The sequence below is a fragment of the Aquarana catesbeiana genome, linkage group LG08, assembly GCF_042186555.1.
Source record: "Aquarana catesbeiana isolate 2022-GZ linkage group LG08, ASM4218655v1, whole genome shotgun sequence".
NCBI lineage: Eukaryota > Metazoa > Chordata > Amphibia > Anura > Ranidae > Aquarana > Aquarana catesbeiana.
This window is the reverse complement of record NC_133331.1, coordinates 190,937,482-190,957,437: the sequence shown is the minus strand read 5'-3', so window position 1 is coordinate 190,957,437 and position 19,956 is coordinate 190,937,482. Positions and strand designations below refer to the sequence as shown.

The window sequence follows — 19,956 nt, the reverse complement described above, 5'->3', positions numbered from 1 at the left end:
CACTTTGCACAAACCAAAATCTTGAAAAGGGTTATCAGTTTTCTCAGATATTTCTGGAAAAGCAACACCACTCTGAGTAGTGGAGATAAGGAGGGGGCGTTTGTAGTCCAAATAAGGAGTGATTAGCTTAGTGTTACTATGATAGACTTAAAGTGGAGCTTCACCCAAAAGAGGAAGCTCAGCTTGTTTGCACCCTCCACTGTCTCATTTTGCAGGGAGTGGGTACCTGGTTTTGACAGGTACCCATGTGATCTGCGAGCATGCCCCCCCCCCCCCCCCCCCCGCAGACTTCTGGGACACACACAGGTCCCAGAAGACTGCAGGACCATTCACCAAGCACAGCGCGACTCACGCATGCGCAGTAGGAAACTGGCTGTGAAGCTGGAAGGCTTCACTGTCAGTCTCCCTTAATTAAAATGCCGACGCCTGCACCCAAAGCTGATTGAAGAATCAGCTAGGGTACCAACATGTCTGGATCCCTGGACAGGTAAGTGTCCAACTTACCTTTCCAAGTAAGTCAGGAGCTACAGCAGCTTTTTTTGGGGGGGAGACTGGAGCTCCTCAAAGCTCAACTCCATAAAAAAAATGAAATTGCCCTATACCTCCCTCTAACTCATCCTTTCAGGTTTTCCTTACCTGGTGAAGCCAGTTATATTCGACTCAGTATCTCCATCCCCCCTAAAGGGCAGGATAAGCTGCCATGTCTAACCATTCTGAGGCTAAAAAACATTCTTACACATTTTTTTATTTTATATGTATGCGAGTCCTGTCACATGCTCAAACTGCTGTTAAAATCAGGCTGGTAATCGCTAAAAGAAAGCGACAGTAGTGGTATTGGAATCTAATTATTATTTTTTTTTTAATTTTATACACTGATTAATGCAGAAAGCATAATTAGACCTCAAAGAGCTGCTAGTGCCACTCACACACCTCAACAGTTAATAAGGACAAAGGAGATTTGTGTTAAGATGAATGGAAAGCAAGTTTTGGCTTTCATTGGCCTCTTGTTTCGGTGAGCTTGACCTGCATGACCCTGTCAGCCTGGCGCTATTCCTGAATGGAAAAATTTGTATTTGTACAAGGATGTGCCTCAATTACTGTTGGTGGCTGCTTCCACCATAAATAACTCAATCTGTCTGTTCATCAGAACCCTAGAAGTTTTCATTTTAATTGGGACTCTGTAGCTATTTAACACAGCGGCAAATTAGTAGTGGAGCAAAAAGATGCCTGTCACTTCCAATTTTACTGGGTATGGGGCACACAGCATTCGACCTGTGGCCTACTTTTCACACATCTGTGACTTCTCTGTAATTAGGAAACAAAGAGGGTTCATCAACACGAGGGAAAGGAGACAGGCTAGCAACAGGAGGGAACCATATGAAAACTATGAAAGACGGTCATGTGCTGCTGAACAGGGCACTTGTACAGAAAAAAAAAAAATGTGTATCAAAAAGTGTGCATAACACCTAAAAATAATATACACACACACACATACATATATATATATATATATATATATATATATATATATATATATATACACACACATACACACACATACATACATACACACATCACTGAAAAGTGTATGCAGGTGTGAAAATTAGGAATGCCTAATAGTTTATTTTTATCAATTAACAAAAATGGAAAGTAAATGAAAAGCAGATAAGTCCAAACCAAAAACATTTGGGGCCAATCCCACTCCTCCCTGATGGTATGGCATGATAAGTTACATAAAAAAAAAAAAACGCGCTATACAATTTAGATAATGACAAAAATTATAAATCTTATATCATCAGGTAGTGACGATATGTGAAAAAAAACAGTGATATAATTTTGAAAACTAAAACCAACAAATAAGAGCAGCTGCTATAAGTGGGATACACACAAGAACATTTGGTATAGTTGATAGCAGCGTTAACAGCAGTGATATTAAACCCAATGCTAAAAAACTGTGATAATTTAACAAGACAAGTGCATGAGTAGTAAAAAAACATCCATCTGTATGGAAAGATAATGTTCAAAGCCTTAAGCCCATGTATATAATCTTCCAATACAATGAATAAATCCTCCACCGCACCGCAGTGATGACACCACACAGAGTTACCACAAGGCAAGCATAAATAGCTTGCGACCTATTACCCGGCCAGGGCCTTTATCCAAAGGAGATCAGGGGGATGATATTCCAAGCCCCACGAAAGGGGTCAGCACCGACACAGATTCGTCCGTGCCCCAGACGACGTCATCGTGTGACAAAACGCGCGTCGGGAGGAGCTGACGTTCCGTGTGTACCATCTGCAGGAAGGGTGTTTACACTAGCCGGCCAGCTGCCTTGCTGTTTTATCTCCGTGACATTGTGTTTTTCTATCTTCTAAATAAATGAGAGTTATCAGTATTACGCTATGTTGAATCCTTTCCTTTTTTGGGGAACATCTGAGTAACACTCATCTGGCTATCTATGTGACCTGTGCTTGGTGGAATCTGCGTCGGTGCTGACCCCTTTCGTGGGGCTTGGAATATCATCCCCCCCCATTTCCTTTGGATAAAGGCCCTGGCCGGGTAATAGGTCGCAAGCTATTTATGCTTGCCTTGTGGTAAGCGAGCACTCTGTGTGGTGTCATCACTGCGGTGCGGTGGAGGATTTATTTAATCATTGTATTGGAAGATTATCCACATGGGCTTAAGGCTTTGAACATTATCTTTCCATACAGATGGACTTTTTTTACTACTCGTGCACTTGTCTTGTTAAATTGTCACAGTTTTTTAGCATTGGGTTTAACATCACTGCTGTTAGCGCTGCTATCAACTATACTACATGATGGATAAGTATCTGCGTGAATTTCTCAGCATTGAGGACACCATTGATCCTGACCAAATCTCCAACTTCATTTGCAGAAATGCAGCCCAAAACTTGCAAGGAACCCCCACCATACTTCACTGTTGCCTGTAGACACCAATTATTGTATCACACTTCAGCTAACAAACTACCTCCTGCTACAGCGAAATATTTCACATTTTGGACTCATCAGTCTAGAGCACCTGCTGCCATTTTTTCTGCACCCTAGTTTCTATGCTTTTGTGCAGGAGTCAGTTGCTTAGCCTTGTTTCCATGTCGGAGGTAACCACTTCTGGCTAGAATTTCTGGACAGTAGATGGGTGTACCTCGGTCCCACCAGTTTCTGCTAGTTCTGTGTTGATGGCACTGCTGGACATCTTCCACTGTTAAAAGGGTGGTCAGCATGATGTGTCTTCTGCTGTATTAAGTTTCCTTGACCGACCACTGCATCTACGGTCCTCAAGGTTGTACATTTCATTTCTTTGTGCCTCTTCAAAACAGCTTGAATAGTACACCTTGAAACCCCAGTCTGTTTTGAAATCTTTGCCTGCTAGAGACCTTGCTGATGCAGTATAACTACCTGGTGTCTTGTAGCAAAGTTTGGCTGTTCCTCACCAAATTGTAAGCCTCCTACATAGCTGTTTGTTTCAATTAAGGACTGTTTCAACCTAAATATGATATTGATGATCATTGGCACCAACTCGGTATATTTAGCTAATCATACACCTGACTGTAATCCTAGAAAATTCCTGTCTTTGTGGAAGTGTAAGAAATTATGTTAGTTTAAAACCAAAGAATAGTCACACCAAATCTTGATTTGATTTAGATTTTTCTTTTGTTCACTCACTTTGTATTTTGTAAACTGTTAAAACAAACAATTAAAATATAGATTTCTGAAGGCGTTCTTACGTTACAGCATTTCTTCACAACTGCCTAAAACTTCTGCACACTATATACAGTGGGTAAAAAAAAAAGAATCATCCCCCATACATTTTAAGAACACTTAATTCAATATATCATTAATTTCTACGGTGCTTCAGGGTATTTTTGGCCAGGTGCTCAGCCTGTGCCCTCTCTCTCCCCCTACTCCTCCGATGCAGGTGTAAGCGCAGCCTCTTGGAGGTCCTGATCTTGGCCCTGTGGGCATCCGCCCTTTCTTGGTACGGGGGTTCTGCGAGTCCTGGCTGCGCTGTCTGGATCCTCAAGCAAATCTTTTAGGTACACTTTTTGGGAGGTTTGCTCTACAGCCGTTAATGGTAAATATAATAATAATCACAATTGAATACGTTGGAATTATTACACATTGTTTGATTTTCAATGTACTCATTCATATATTGATTTTCTAGAACTCTGTACTTTTTCCCCTAGAAGAAGACATTCACTATATATGGTTGAAATGCGTCGGGGCTGTTCTAGTATGATTACATATGCATATCATGCTAGGTTTTAAATGTTTACTTCACGGTTGTATCATCATGTATGTTTGTTAGCCTCATTCACAGAGCTCATGTTTTAACAGATATGTATACCTTTGTATCTTTAATTTTTGTAATAAACATATTTTTACAATTTTTGAATTCTTTGCTGCAATACAAAACCCCATAGGGAAATCTTTTCCATTTTTTGTACTAGAATTGGGGTGTGCAGCATTCTCTTCTCACCTATGGTATCGCCTTCCTTTTTCGCAAGAATCATCCCCCTTTAAAATAATAGCACTATGTTGCTTTGCAGCCTGAAAGACAGGCACAGGTTTTGTTTTATCCAGCTGTATTTACTTTATTTTTATAGTGCAACTTATAACACCCACAGTGAAAGAAATAACACCAACATGCCAAAAAAAAAAATGTTTTTGAACCACCTTTTGCTTTAATTACAGCCTTTAGCCTGTTGGGCTATGTCTCTACTAACTTTGCAACATTTGCCCACTCCTCTTTGTAGAACTGCTTAAGTTCAGTTAAATTTGATGGTGACAGTTTGTGGATTTCACTCTTCAAGTCATTCCACGGATTTCCAATGGGGTTTAAGTCTGAGCTCTTACTAGGCCATGCAAGGACATTCACCTTCTTCTCCTTCGACCGCTGTGTGAGTATTTTTGGTGTGTGTTTTGGATCATTGCCATGTTGGAAGGTAAACCTTCCCACTGACAACTTTCTGGCAGAAGGTAGCAGATTTTAAAGAGATCCCCCCCCCCCCCCCCCCCATAACAGGATATTACCAGCCTCATTCTTTACTGTAGGAATAGTGTTTTGGATTGAATTCTGCCAGACATACAGTGAGGGAGAAAAGTATTTGATCCCCTGCCGATTTTTTATGTTTGCAGATAATCCAGAAAAACGCATTTCAAAAAGTTAAATTGATTTGCATTTTAATGAGTGAAATACATATTTGATCCCCTATGAATCAGCAAGATTGCTCCCAGGTGTCTCCTATACAGGTAACAAGCTGAGATTAGGAGCACTTTTAAAGGGAGTGCTTCTAATCTCAGCTTGTTACCTGTTTAATACACACATATACACATACAGACAGACCTCAGTAGCTTATGTCTGACTAGTAATAAATGCATTCCTTTAATACAACAAGCTTTGAGGTTGACATTACGTGTACTGATGGTCTACTATGATACATTTCAACAGCAGGTGGTGTGACATGCAAGAAAACAAAAGCAGTTCTCTCACAGTAAAACTAGGGTGTTCCCCTAGCAGGATTGAAAGCCGGGCACATAGGGGTGGGAGTAGGGGACCCTCCCTGGCTTTATGTTTAGCCAATCCTGAAATACAGCAAAGCTTTAATGGCCATGAACATTTCTTCTATAGAATTATCGGTTATATGCTAAAAATGTATTCCTGTCCTACATTTACTGGTACTTCTGTTGTAGTAAGTAAATTCCATGGTGGTCTAGATACAAGGCATGCCATTAGCCTCTTTTGATGTGTCTCTGGTGCATTGATTTCAGAAACATTACAACATCCTTCCTAGTCCAAACAGCATAAACTCAGCACAGGGTGCCTTTGTTTACAATTTGAAGTGAAAGCCTCAGGGGAAGGATGTGTTAGTGGCAGATATCACATTACTGTAGACAGAAGTTTAACAGTATTCTATTATTATTATTACACAGGATGTGTATAGAGCCAAGAGTTTGACAGCATAGTTACAATATAACTCAATACAAGAGGATTCAGAGGGCCCTGCTTCTGAAAGCTTACAATCTAAAAAAAAAAAAAAAAAATTTAGTTTCTGATCAATTTTATCTTTGCCAGCACACACAACTGCCTCAAAATTGTAACCTCACAACCAATGTTTATGTATTCTTGATGAAATAAAACTCACATCTGTAAAAAACTGCCCTAAGCCCTCAGAAAATGTACTGCACTGCAAAGACCATGTCCTAAAACAAACAATTCCATCCATTTGGAAACAATAGATAAGGCACTCAATGACTTAACAGCAATCAATCACACAGGAACAATCCAATTGTTCATTCCACCACCCCAAGGCATTTCATTGGCAGAACAACTATTAACTTCTCAACTGGCCTAGGGGGCGAAAACCTATGGAGGCTCATCAGTAGGGGACCAACAATGTTTAGAACAGGTTTTCTAATCTTGGAGAGATCAACTACACCACTACCCTAAATTTGAGACTATGGCATTTGTTGGCTAAAATAAAAAATGCAGCACAGTCAAGTTCTATTGTGCTTGTATTGCCAAAATAATCAGAGGGACAATGTCTGAGCAAAAGGGTTAAAGCTGGACACAGATGGACCTGGAGTCTTGCTGTCAGAATAAAATGTCCTGGTGGGGGAAGGGGGGGATTTTTCCATCCACTTCATGTGTGTGGATGGAGGAATCAGCACATTTCTTTTTATTCATCCCGATGGCTGAATCTTTTTTTTTTCTTCAATCATATGGTCGGCTTGATCTATCAACCTATTACTGATTTGCTGGTTGGTTCTATTGAAACAAAAACAAAACAAAACCAAAAAAAAAAAAAAAAATAGGATTTTTATTACAGCTTACCTGTAAAATCCTTTTCTTGGAGTACATCACGGGACACAGAGCCTAAGTAATAACTTAATGGGTATATAGGCACCTTCAGGTGATGGACATTGGTATACCCAATACAGGAAGTTCACTCCCTATATAACCCCTCCTCCTACCAGGAGTACCTCAGTTTTTGTAGCAAAGCAATATACTTAAACCCCAAAAGAGGGGAGGGACCTCTGTGTCCCATGATGTACTCCAAGAAAAGGATTTTACAGGTAAGATGTTATAAAAATCCTATTTTCTTTATCGTACATCATGGGACACAGAGCCTAAGTAATAACTTAATGGGATGTCCCATAGCAATGCTATTTGAGGGGAGGGAGAGACAACCCGCAGGGTAACCCCAGACTTGAGGACGCATACTGCTGCCCGCAGCACACTGCACCCGAAGGCGATATGCTCATACCTCCTTACATCCACCTGATAAAATTTGGTGAATGTACTGAAGACCAAGTTGCGGCCTTGCAGATCTGAGTTATGGAGGCTTGGTGACACTGCCCAAGAAGTAATAACCGCCCTGGTAGAGTGCGCTTTGACTTGAAAAGCGGGAATTTTACCCCTTAAATCATAAGTCTGAATTATAACTTGCCGAATCCACTTAGCGAAGGGGATTTCGATGCTGCCTGTCCCTTCTTAGGACCCTCTGGCAAAATAAATAAGATGTCAGTCTTTCGAATATGAGCAGTTGTCTTTAAATAGACTTTCACTGCTCTCACCACATCAAGACAATGTAGGGACTTCTCTTCCCTGGAGCATGGTTTTGGAAAAACGATGGCAGGATAATATCTTGGTTCAGGTGAAAACCTAAGACCACTTTTGGCAAAAAATCTGGAAGAGGGCGTAACACCACTCTGTCCTCATGAATAACCAAGTATGGCTCTTTACAAGAAAGAGCAGCCAATTCTGGAACCCTTCTTGCTGAGGATATAGCAACCAAGAACACCAGCTTCCTTGTCGGAAGGACTAAGGGAATATGTTGTATCGGTTCAAATGGCTGTTTTTGTAACACTGACAAAACTGAGTTCAAGTCCCAAGGGTTCAAAGGTGATTTGACAGATTAATTTGCATCACCCCTTGCATAAAACCCCGGACTAAAGAATGTGTAGCAAGCGGTCTTTGTAATAAGACCGATAAAGCTGAGACTTGGCCCTTAATAGTACTCAAGGCCAACTTCATCTCTGCCCCTAATTGTAGAAAGGCAAGAATTCTACCTATGATATACTTCCGGGTGTGCCAACCCTTGGACTCACACCAGGAAACATAAGCCCTCCAGACTCTAATATATAGTTCTGAAAGCCGGCCTCCTTGTATTGATCAAAGTAGGGATAACTGACCCGGAAAGCCAATGTTTCTTCAGAATGTGGGTTTCCATAGCCAAACCGTTAAATTTAGCGTTCGTAAGGTAGGATGGAATATCCTACCAAGTCTGGCCGTAGTGGAAGGGACTATGGATCCTCCACTGCCATCTTCATGATTTCTGCATACCATGACCTTCTGGGCAATGCTGGTGCTAGGAGAATTACCGGCTTTCTTTCCAGCTTGATCATGCAAAGAAGATGTGGCAGCAACTGAATTTTGGGGGGGGGGGATGCGCAAATCAGTGAGAACTGATCCCACGGGGTCACCAACGCATCTGTTCCACATGTGAATGGATCCCTTGTTCTGGACACAAAGTTGACTAACTTCGTGTTGAATCTGGATGATAGAAGATCTACGTCCGGAGTCCCCCATCTTTGACAAACAGCCAGAAATATGTCGGGGTGAAGACTATTCCCCGGGGAATAACTGCTGGCGACTCAAAAAGTCTGCCTGCCAATTCTCTATTCCCGGAATGAAAACTGCCGATAGGCATGGAACATTCCTTTCTGCCCAACTTAGAATATGGTTCACCACTGTCTATGCTGCAAGACTCTTGGTGCCCCCTTGGTGATTGATATAGGCCACAGCTGTGGCATTGTCGGGTTGGATCCTGACAGGACAATACCGAAACCTGAAAGCCCAGGTCTTTAGAACCAGATGCACTGCCCGAATCTCTAGGATATTGATGAGCAAGGCTCTTTCGGTTCTTGACCACTGTCCTTGGACAGTTGTCTTCTCTAGTACTGCTCACCAGCCTGAAAAGCTGGCATCTGTCGTTACCACTTTCCAGATAACTGGTCTGAAGGGTTTTCCCTTCAGCAGATTCTGGGTTAGTAACCACCAATTGAGGCTTTGGGACACCCTTGGGGACAGTTGCATTGGCAAATCTAACACTTGAATCGTTTTGTTCCAAGCAGACAGGATATTGTTTTGCAACATTCTTGAATGGAACTGGGCATAGGCAACCACTTCGAATGAAGCCACCACCTTTCCTAACAATCTCATGCAAAGGCGAATGGAGGGATCTCCTTTCGATCTGACCATCCGCACTAGCTCTCTTATAGAGTTGATTTTTGCCTGAAGAAGACCTTTTTCTGGGCTGCGTCTATAATCAGACTCCAATATTCTAGCCTTTTTAGCGGATTGAAGGAAGATTTCTCTAGGTTGAGAATCCAACCCAGACTTTCCAGGTAACTGGTTGTAATGCGTACATTTTGCTCCAAATGAGCCACGACTGGTCTATTAGCAACAGATCGTCTAGGTACACCAGGACTGTTGTGCTATGTTACGCTTTGTGCCCTTAACCTGGCTAGAGGTGGGGCCAGCACCTTTGTGAACACACAGGGTGCTGTAGCTTGCCCGAAGGGCAAGGCTACAAACTGAAAGTGCTGCTGTTCTACTTCGAACCGCAGAAAACTTTGGTGAGAGGGAAACAAAAACCCAAAGGCCTCCTGCTGAACCGAGTATGGCTGACCTTAATGTGTTATTTTCTGCTACTAAACACAATGCGCATTTAACTGCCGACAGTTGACCCTGGACACAGCACTTTTCTTCTTTACCTAAACTGTATGCAACTTAGGCTTCATGTACACGGGACTTTTTAAAACCTCTCCTAAAGGATGGAACTTGAAAGATAGTAACAGACGTTTAAAAACGTCCGTTGTGCCGTGTTTTTTGCATTGCAAATGATTAGAAATGCATCTCCATTAAAAATGCCTATAAACTAAACTTAAAGCGGAGGTTCACACATATAGTAAAGTTCATATCAATCCCTTCCTACCATTGTACAGATGTCAAAATGAAAATAATTTTTTTTGGCTGTTTATTTACCTTGTAATCAATCGTTATAGTTGAACTTCCCGTTTAGTAGCCCCGTGGGAGTAGGCGTGTATCCCCGGCGGCGCACTGTATATTGGGAGGGCGGCACACTGTATTCTGGGAGCCAAGTTTCATCATTCCCAGGAGTCAGTGCAGACGCCGAACACTGTGATGGCAACTTCAGTGTTTACGGCGCTCAGCGCCGTTAACACTGGGCATGCGCGGGAACAAGCGGTGAATGCTGGTAGCTCAGCATTCACCACATCCAGGAAGTAAATGCTTGTGGGCTTCACATGCCCACAAGCAAGATGGAACCGGCCGTGCACAATTTAGTATCTTTTTCATTCGAAAACGGACATCAGGGGACATAGCTCACCAAACAAGCGAGTGTAACATTGTTAAATATGTCTGTGTCTGCATGGTTTAAAAAAAAAAAAAAAAGGATTAGTCGGCGGACCTCCGTTTTAATGCAGCTAAACGCGAGTTACCGCGTTTACAAACGGTTACAGGTATTTGCCGTTTCAAATGTCTCTGAACATCCGTTCTGAATGCATATTTTTGCTTTCCAAAAAATGCTTCTAAACTCAACTCCCTGGAAACGACTATGAATGACTATGAATGACCCTGTGTATATGTACTGATAAGATGACAGAGGAGAATTCAAGAGCAGCTGAAAAAACGCCCAACTACTCCTAAATGTCATGAGGCCAAAACGTTGCCAATTGTTATTTATGAATAACCTGATTTACGTTGCATTGAAGAGTCTTCTAAACGCTGCGAAACTATAAAATTTAGACATCCGTGTACATGCAGCCTTAGCACTGCTGATATGATCTAATAATTTGTCACTGTTTATTATAATATTTTATTTATTTTTTTATTTATTTCAGGTACTTATATAGCGCCGTCAATTTACGAAGCACTTTATATATACATTGTACATTAACATCAGTCCCTACCCTCAAGGAGCTTACAATCTAAGGTCCCTAACTCACATTCATACATACTAGGGACAATTTAGACAGGATCTGATTAACCTACCAGCATGTCTTTGGAGTGTGGGAGGAAACCGGAGTACCCGGAGGAAACCCACGCAGGCACAGGGAGAACATGCAAACTCCAGGCAGGTAGTGTCATGATTGGGATTTGAACCAGCAACCCTTCTTACTGCTAGGCGAAAGTGCTACCCACTACACCACTGAGCCGCCCCATAATAGGCTATAAACTAAACACAGTCAGCAAATTCATTCCTAAAATTGACAAAAACAATCATATATTAGTTCCTATGACCAGGAGCTCCAAAAAAAAGAAAAAAAAAAAAAAAATCGGCCTCACATAAGTATACCAATTTTCCAAAGTGATCCCTTGCATTAATTTGCACAGCATATGCTACACTGCATTTACATTTAACCCCTCACAGTCCAGACCAATTCTGAAATTTTTCACTCATACAAAGTAAAAATCTGCATTTTATTTTTGCTAGAAAAAGAACCCCCAAACATTAAATAATGATATTTGAAGCGCTTCACAATGTGCATGAAAATGAATATATAAGAATAAATATAAATAGTCAAATAAATCCAGCGGTGAGTAAAAATTCCTATAAAATCCAGCAATCAAAATAGTGTAAAATTATAAAAAATTAGCGACACCAAATGTGTAAAAAATTCACATAAAAATAAATATATAGGGATGTATTCAGAAGGTTCAATTATACAGGTGTAGAATCCTGATTGGTATAGAGCTTTTGATCACTAGCAAAGCTGTTTAAAAACACTTGCTTAATTAAGGTGCTCATTGATAGTACCAATGTGTTTTTTGCTTCTATTCACAACCAATGTGAGAATCATAAACAGGCAGATAAGAGAAAAAAAACAATCATTGTGCAATAGTTAGGATACCAAGGTACACAGGCAAACTTCAATCCACTCACGTATGCCTTATAATAAGGCATATGCAGGTTTTACTATAGCAGTCAGCCGCCTTAGACAGGAGCAGATTCAGTGCAGTACACTGTGTGAAACTGCTGATCTGCACAGAGCTTCCTTGGCTCCTCCCACGCGTTACATCACAGTCACGTGACTTTTGAAAAAGTCACGTGACTGTGATGTAACGCGTGGGAGGAGCCAAGGAAGCTCTGTGCAGATCAGCAGTTTCACACAGTGTACTGCACTGAATCTGCTCCTGTCTAAGGCGGCTGACTGCTATAGTAAAACCTGCATACGCCTTATCATTATAAGGCACACGTGAGTGGATTGAAGTTTGCCTGTGTACCTTGGTATCCTAACTATTGCACAATGATTGTTTTTTTTCTCTTATCTGCCTGTTTATGATTCTCACATTGGTTGTGAATAGAAGCAAAAAACACATTGGTACTATCAATGAGCACCTTAATTAAGCAAGTGTTTTTAAACAGCTTTGCTAGTGATCAAAAGCTCTATACCAATCAGGATTCTACACCTGTATAATTGAACCTTCTGAATACATCCCTATATATTTATTTTTATGTGGATTTTTTATGTGAATTTTTTACACATTTGGTGTCACTAATTTTTTATAATTTTACACTATTTTGATTGCTGGATTTTATAGGAATTTTTACTCACCGCTGGATTTATTTGACTATTTATATTTATTCTTATATATTCATTTTCATGCACATTGTGAAGCGCTTCAAATATCATTATTTATTCTTTTTAAGTGACTCTGAAAACACTCTCTTTTGATAGCAGCCTCACTTGGTTTTATGTGTAATTATCAGCTATTTAGCATCACAGCGCTTTGTGTTTTATATATATTTTAACCCCCAAACATTACATAAATATATATTTTTAAGCAGAGGCAGCAGAGAATAAAATGGTTATTACAATTTTTTTTTATGTATGCATGATATTTGCGCAGCAGTTTATCAAATAAAAAATTTTCAGGAAAAAAAATCCACTAATTAATTTTAGTGCACATAAACAGTACCCATTTTTTTGGAAACAATTTAACCAGTTCCCACCCAGCCTATAGTCAAATGTTGGCCAGGCTAGACATCATAGGACATCGTCCTGAAACGGGCCAAGCTGCGGCGCGATCTGTCACCGGCTGTGACAGATCACTGTACTGGGCCACTGTCGGCACCATGTGATCGCTGAGACCAAACACAGCAGATCACATGACAACTGTAATCAATGGATTGCTTTCCTTTATGCCAGTGTTTATGACTAAGCCGCCCTCCCAAAATACAGTGCGCTGCCGGAGATACACGTCTACTCTTTAATGGGACGGCTGTTAATGCGGCAGTGACACAATAAGGTTAGGGAAGTGGCGGCAGCAGGTGAATGGATGCCCGTTAATAGGTGCTGCCATGATAGATCTGAAATAGGTGCTCTCTAAATGTAAGGACCTATTCTTGCTGGTAGTTAGAATCTTTAATATTTGCAAACAAAATGAAGGTTAGCTATTTCGAATAAGATGTCAGGTTAGTAAAACAGCGATATCAGAACCGATTCAATCATACAGATTTTAAAAACAATGGGATAAAGGAATATTCCTGAACTTTGTTTTATCTCATAGTTACTGTGAAATTGTGTGAATGCATTAATGTAGAGCATGTTATCTCAGCTTGCAGAGCTTGGATTTATTGAATGAGTTTACCAAAAATGTAAATATTGCAGAATATACAGCCTGATGCTACATAACTAAGCTCCATTTCATGCTGAATAAATTATTAATCTCCTAGATTGTAAGCTCTAATGAGCAGGGCCCTCTGATTCCTCCTGTATTGTAATTGTACCGTCTGCCTTAATGTTGTAAAGCGCTGCGTAAACTGTCGGCGCTATATAAATCCTGCATAATAATAATAATGTATCTTAAATAGGGGGGGGCGGGAGCCGGTAGGACAGGTCGGGGGAGCTTTTTCTCGCGCGGGGGGTCGCTTTCCTGCCGCGCCCCCCCCTCCCCCTCCGCAAAGTGCCGCCCTAGGCCTTATCGGCCTAGGCCAAAAGACAGCACTGGCTGTAACTTTAGCGCAAACCAATCAATATATGCTTATTGGGATATTTACTAACAAAAATATGTAGCAGAATACATATTGGCCTTAATTGATGAAGAAATGTGTTTTTAATGGGTATGTTTTATAGCAGAAAGTAAAAAAATGTTTTTTCAATTTTTTCAAAAATTGTTGGTCTGTTTTTAACACAAAAATAAAAGGTGTTCAAATACCACCAAAAGAAAGCTATACTTGTGGGGAAAAAAAAGGACATCAATTTTGTTTGGGTACAGGGTCCCATGCGCGCACAACTGTCAGTTAAAGTAACGCTGTGCCGTATCGCCAAAAATGGCCTGGTGATTAAGGGGGTAAAACCTTCCGGTGCTTAATTTTATTTTATTTTTATACAGTCACCAGTCAGTGTCCCAGCTCACCGTCACACCAGCCATATGAGAACACAGTATTGCATTAAATAAATTTGCATCATGTATGGCCTGCCTTGAATAGCACGATCCTACACGATTCCTCCATCAACAGACAGTGCTGACAGGGGAATCCCCACTACCGAGCAATTGTCCTCTCCTGATGGGGGAAGCCATTCCCAGCGGGAAAAAAAATAATGACTGCTGCAAGCAATAATCATAAAAGAATCCGGCAGGCTGGTTGTACCCTAAATGGTCAACTGCTTGCCCATTAATGGTTCGAATCTGACGGTTCCTGCTGAACCAGCTGAGAGTTAAACCGCATATGGCCAGCCAAAGGCAGCCTATACATTGATTTTTTTTTTGTTCAACCAGTAGGTAGGAACAGCGATCCATTTACGGCCGGCTTAACTGTGGTCCCTTCATTATCGGAAGTTGTCTAGACAAAAAACCCACATGTACCGATTCTGTGAAGGTTTGTTCCCTGTTCATGTCCATTTTCTCCCTTAAAATGGTTTGAAGAATATGCTGCATTTATGGTAATACTGTATCATACGCAACCCTGCAGTGTTTATAACATTATATAAATGCAAACAAACAAATGACCTTTATATTATGCTAAAAGCCAAAAAAGTAGCACCAAAAATGGAGAGAGTACTATGCTTAAATATTGTGTGTACGTTTATCTTTTCAGTTTAAATTCTACCTAATCCAAAACTCTTAAAAGCTAGGCAATTATAAATAATCATAGCACCTATCTCCATGTGACTGTGTTCCTGCTTCAACACGAATGTGAATACTTCCTTTCCAGAAAGGGTTACACACACACACACACACACACACACACACACACACACACACACACACGTAAAGCCAGCTGAAAAGCAGAAACCGTGCTGCATTTCTTGAATTACCATCTGCAGTCTTCTCTACTGGCCTTGTGCCAGCACAATAAAGAATCAGGGAAGCAAGGACCCTCCTCTTCCTTGAGCTCCTGCCCCCAAAGGCTGCCTCAGGCGCCCTGTCTGACATGCTTTTCAAGGCGCGCTCAACTACAGGCCAGACATCCTGGCTCCACTTCTATTGTGTGCAGGGGGCTGCTTTGCTCCTTATCCAAGGACTGGATTAGCATAAGAATACCATCCTCCCTTAAATCAGGCAAACACAAGCAACATCCCTGCCTTTGCAGACTTTATACATGGCAAGCTCCCCCTCCTCTCTTTGGTATTATTTCTCCACAAATCATTTCATCCTGTTTGTAGCCTTTGAGAAATTATAACACTTAGCAGGCGACGACAGACCATCACATAACGCAAGCCTATTATTTTGAGCCTGTGCTGGGGGGACCACTCTTAAAAAATGTCCGCTACAGATGGCAAACTTGACTGTGAAGCCCCCTTCCCAGATTGTATGTTTCTTCCTGTTGACAAAGTTATTACACACTAAAACTGATACTTTAAGGACAACAAAAGCAGCCAGGGAGTAATGAAAAACGAAAGCCTAAAAACGCAACGGTGTTTAACCATTTTAAAGCACACACACTTTACACGCTAATGCAAAAAGATGATCTTTAAAGCCAAAGGGAGATAAAAGGTTCAACAATACTTGCCTCCAATGAGGTATATCCTGCGTCCAGCTGATTACAACTTAGGGTAGAAAAGTTCACTTCCCTATGTGCATCACATATCCCAGGAGGCCTCAAAGTTGGCCATACATTATACAATTATTTTATTTAATTTCCTTTAGATTTACCTTCAACTATGTAGTGCAAGGGCCTGCCTGACTGCATACAAATTGAAAGTGGTTAGGTTTGACCTCATATTATATGGTTTTGGTAAATTTAAAAAGGAAAAATTGTATAATGTATGGCCACCCTTATTCTTTCATTCAGAAAGAAGGAGGGGACAGGCCTATCAAGGCATCATCGGAAGACCTGCTGGCTGAACCCTGAGGAGCCTCTCAATGACATCACAAACAACCTGGTGGCAGAGGGCCGAGTGGTGGCTGATGACGAAAGAACCTCAGCGGGAGAACGCTGGGTGGGCAAGTATCTGAGCTCTTCAAAAAAAAAAAAAAAAAACCTGGTGAGCAGTGGTTAAAAAAAAAAAAAAAAAAAAGATGATGGGGTGGTGGAGTGGGTGAAGGTCCACTTTAGAGTATCAATATACTTAATATACCATACAAAAGAATTGCATAGAGCCCCTCGATCTTCCTCTTTTCCAGTGTCGAAATAGGCTCTACTGGCCATGGGCATGTGCACCCGACAGAACAAACCCCCCCCCCCCCCCCCCCGGCAGCTGTTGGAGAACTCAACTGAGTTTTCCTCGGATCTACCAATCGCCGCAGTGCATATGCACAAGGTACGTCACTAACCTTTTTTGAAAACTCGTCGAGTTCTACAACAGCTGCTGGGGGTTTCTGTTATTCTGTCAGATGCATGCGCAGGCAGGGCCAGTAGAGCCAACTCGTCAATATCTGGAGAGTCACCGCAAGTGACGTAATTGGAGATTTTGATAAGTTGGTTATTTCGACAGAAAACTGTTGCTCCTGGCTCCTTCTTTCTTGCTGGTGCCTCTGATAGGAACCTGATTCCCATTGGGGCACTTGTGTGGTCTTGCTCCTGTGACCAGCCACTGTGTCCATTCATATAGACAGCGGGAGTCGACTCTGCCCCCCGCTCCCTCATCACTAGTTGATTGACGGGAGCCAGTGGCTCCCACGACGATACTGATCTGCCCAAGGAGGAGGCACAAAGCTAGGAGAGCCGCAGATCTCATGCACAGGGCTAGATCGCAGTGGGTCTCAGGTAAATACAAGAGGGGGTGAGGGGGGAGTCCAAGACACAAGGTTTTTTACCTTAATGCATAGAATACAAAAACCTTAATGCTTTAGAAAAAAAAAAAAAATTATATATATTTTTTTTTTTTGGGGGGGGGGGGGGGGGGAAGGTTGTGTTTAATACCACTTTAATTCAATCCATGCATAAACACACTGGGTAGTTCAGCATTAGTGAATGGTCTTCTACTTTCCAAGATTTTATTTCCTGTATTACACTGTAAAGTTACATCCTCATACTTGCAATAAATATTTCCAATAATTATTACAAAAGCCAGTATTTGGTACTTTACTGTGCCAAGCCTTTCAGCCCAAAATTTCAACACACTTTGATTCCAGGAGTCAAATTAAAAAACTTAATGATTACCTGGTGGGGCTCAGCTGCAAAAGAGCTCCAGGCTGGTAGGATAAATTATAGAAATAGATGGAGGAAGAACAGGAATCAAGAGTGCTGTTATTGAACACTTGATAGAATCTTGGCCATAAAAAAAAATAAAGGACTCAGAAAAAGAGACTTGCCTTTAAATTCCATATTTTAGAGGCCGGCGACAGGACACAGAAAACATATTCATGGGCCCTAGGTTATAGGTTTTTACCATCGGATAACTGGACACTGGCAAAGGCTTTCCAAGACATGCCGCCTGGGGGCAGCCATTAAAGCCAGAGACTGAGAAACACAATGGAACAGAGAGCCTTGAGATAACAGATCTGGTGGCTTAGGTAGTCCACTTTCCACTCCTGTGATGTGGAACACAGATATCACAAGACAGCAAATTTCCAAACATGAGTGTATCTAGATTGCTTCCTTTAAGGCTCCTGGTACCCAACTGATGGTTGATGTAAGCCGCAGCCATGGCATGGTCTCAAAGAAGAGGGGGGGGATCAGTGTTGCAGAGCCATCGGAACTGCTCTGAACTCCAAAAAAAATGGATGGGGAGCTTGGTTTCCACGGATGATCATGTTACCTGAACCGCAAAAGACTGGAGCATTTATCTCCAGCCTGAAAGAGAAGCATCTGCTATCACTTTGAAGTGATAGGGAAGGAAAGACTTCCCTATTGCTAGGACTGGGCCTGAGATTCACCACGTTTGGGAATATCTTGCCTGGCTGGAAAGAATCATGGTTGAGAGAAGGGGAAAGCTTGTTCCAGGTCAAGATGTTGTGCTGGAGAGTTCTTGAATGAAATTGGGCAAATTTGTGCAGCCTCAAAACGAGGCTACCATGAAGCCGATAACTTTTATGGAGAATTTTGTGTTGTCTCTTTCTTCTAAGTTCTTGCGCACTGGTTCTGGGAGAAAGAAATTTCTATCTAGAAGGAAAACCTTTGCTTGGGATGTGTCCAGGACAAGACCTATGTATTCCAAGCAAAGTGAAGACTGGACAGTAGATTTTAAATTGGTGATGCAACCAAAGATTTTAAATTGGTGATGCAACCAAAAGCTTGGAACTTCTGAATCGTTCTGTGGACATTTGACAGCTGGAAGGGTGATGAGTCCTTCAGGAGATGGTCCTGTAGAAAATAATTAATTTGGATGTCCCGATGTCTGAGAGGCAGAGGTGCTAGGAACTTGATGAATACTCTGGAAGCATAGGATAGGCCAAAGGACAAACTGATGCTTTGTCACTACAAAGCGAAAATACTGATAAAGTGGATAAGTGGGAAGGAGATAAGCTCCTTGGAGGTCTATGGATGCAATGTATTCCTCAGTCTTCAATTACAGAGAAGCAATTACCGACCTGACAGATTCCAAGCAAAATTTTTGAATTTTAAGGTATTTGTTGAGGGTTTTAAGTCCAGAATAGGGCATATACCCCCCATTAGGTTTTGGTAGTGTGAACAAGTTTGCATAAAATCCTTTATGCCTTTATGCTGATCTTGTGAGGTACTGACAACTACCTGAAAAAATCTTCTGCAGCTTTCTGCAATACTACCTCTATGACCTCTTCATGCTCTTATTTCAAGCTTTATTTGCGGTTTGTCAATTGCATAATTAAAATATCGTCCAACGTCGTAAACGTTAGAAGTATACAGGGTGACTGTATCTTATCTGTCCACGGCACTTAAAGTGGTTCCAAAGGCAGAACGTTTTTTACCCGAATGCATTCTCTGTATTCTAGTGCAGCTCCCCCTTCCGGACCCCCCCCCCCCCCTTATACTTACCCAAGCCCGATCTGGATACAATGTTGTGTATGAGAGCAGTAGCTCTCTCAATTCGCCATTGGCTTCTGCTACTGTCAATCACAGCCAGTGAGGAGGAAGTGGGGGGTGCGCTCTGTGTGTCAATGAACACAGAGTCTGGCTTGGGAGCGAGCGAATAAGAGTACCCCCTGAGCAAGTGGTTTGCTATGCGGCACTTGTGTGTGGGGGGAGCCAGAAGCGCCGGCAGGGGACCTAAAAAGAGGAGGCTGCCCTATGAAAAACCACTGTACAGGGCAGGTATATATACACCACATTTACTATTTTAATTTAAAAATGTGAGCATTTACAATTAACTGTATTTAAAATTCCAGGCTGTATCCTGTTCTTTGTACTGCTTTCTTTGTGTGAAATCCCTGGTGTTTCTGCCTGTCACCCTTTTCAGGAAAGATACTCTCAAAAGGGGGCGGGCTTCAGGGACTGGGTTCCATAGGGATGCACCACCTCCCTGAAACTGTATAGCACCCTGT

At 41.6% G+C, this 19,956-nt stretch overlaps 1 protein-coding gene across 3 annotated transcripts in view; it reads right to left on the bottom strand.

Annotated features, from left to right (window-relative positions):
• BMPR1A (bone morphogenetic protein receptor type 1A) overlaps nucleotides 1-19,956 on the bottom strand; it is a 178,209-nt gene that overhangs the window by 86,869 nt on the left and 71,384 nt on the right. The gene's annotated exons all lie outside the window — the stretch shown is intronic.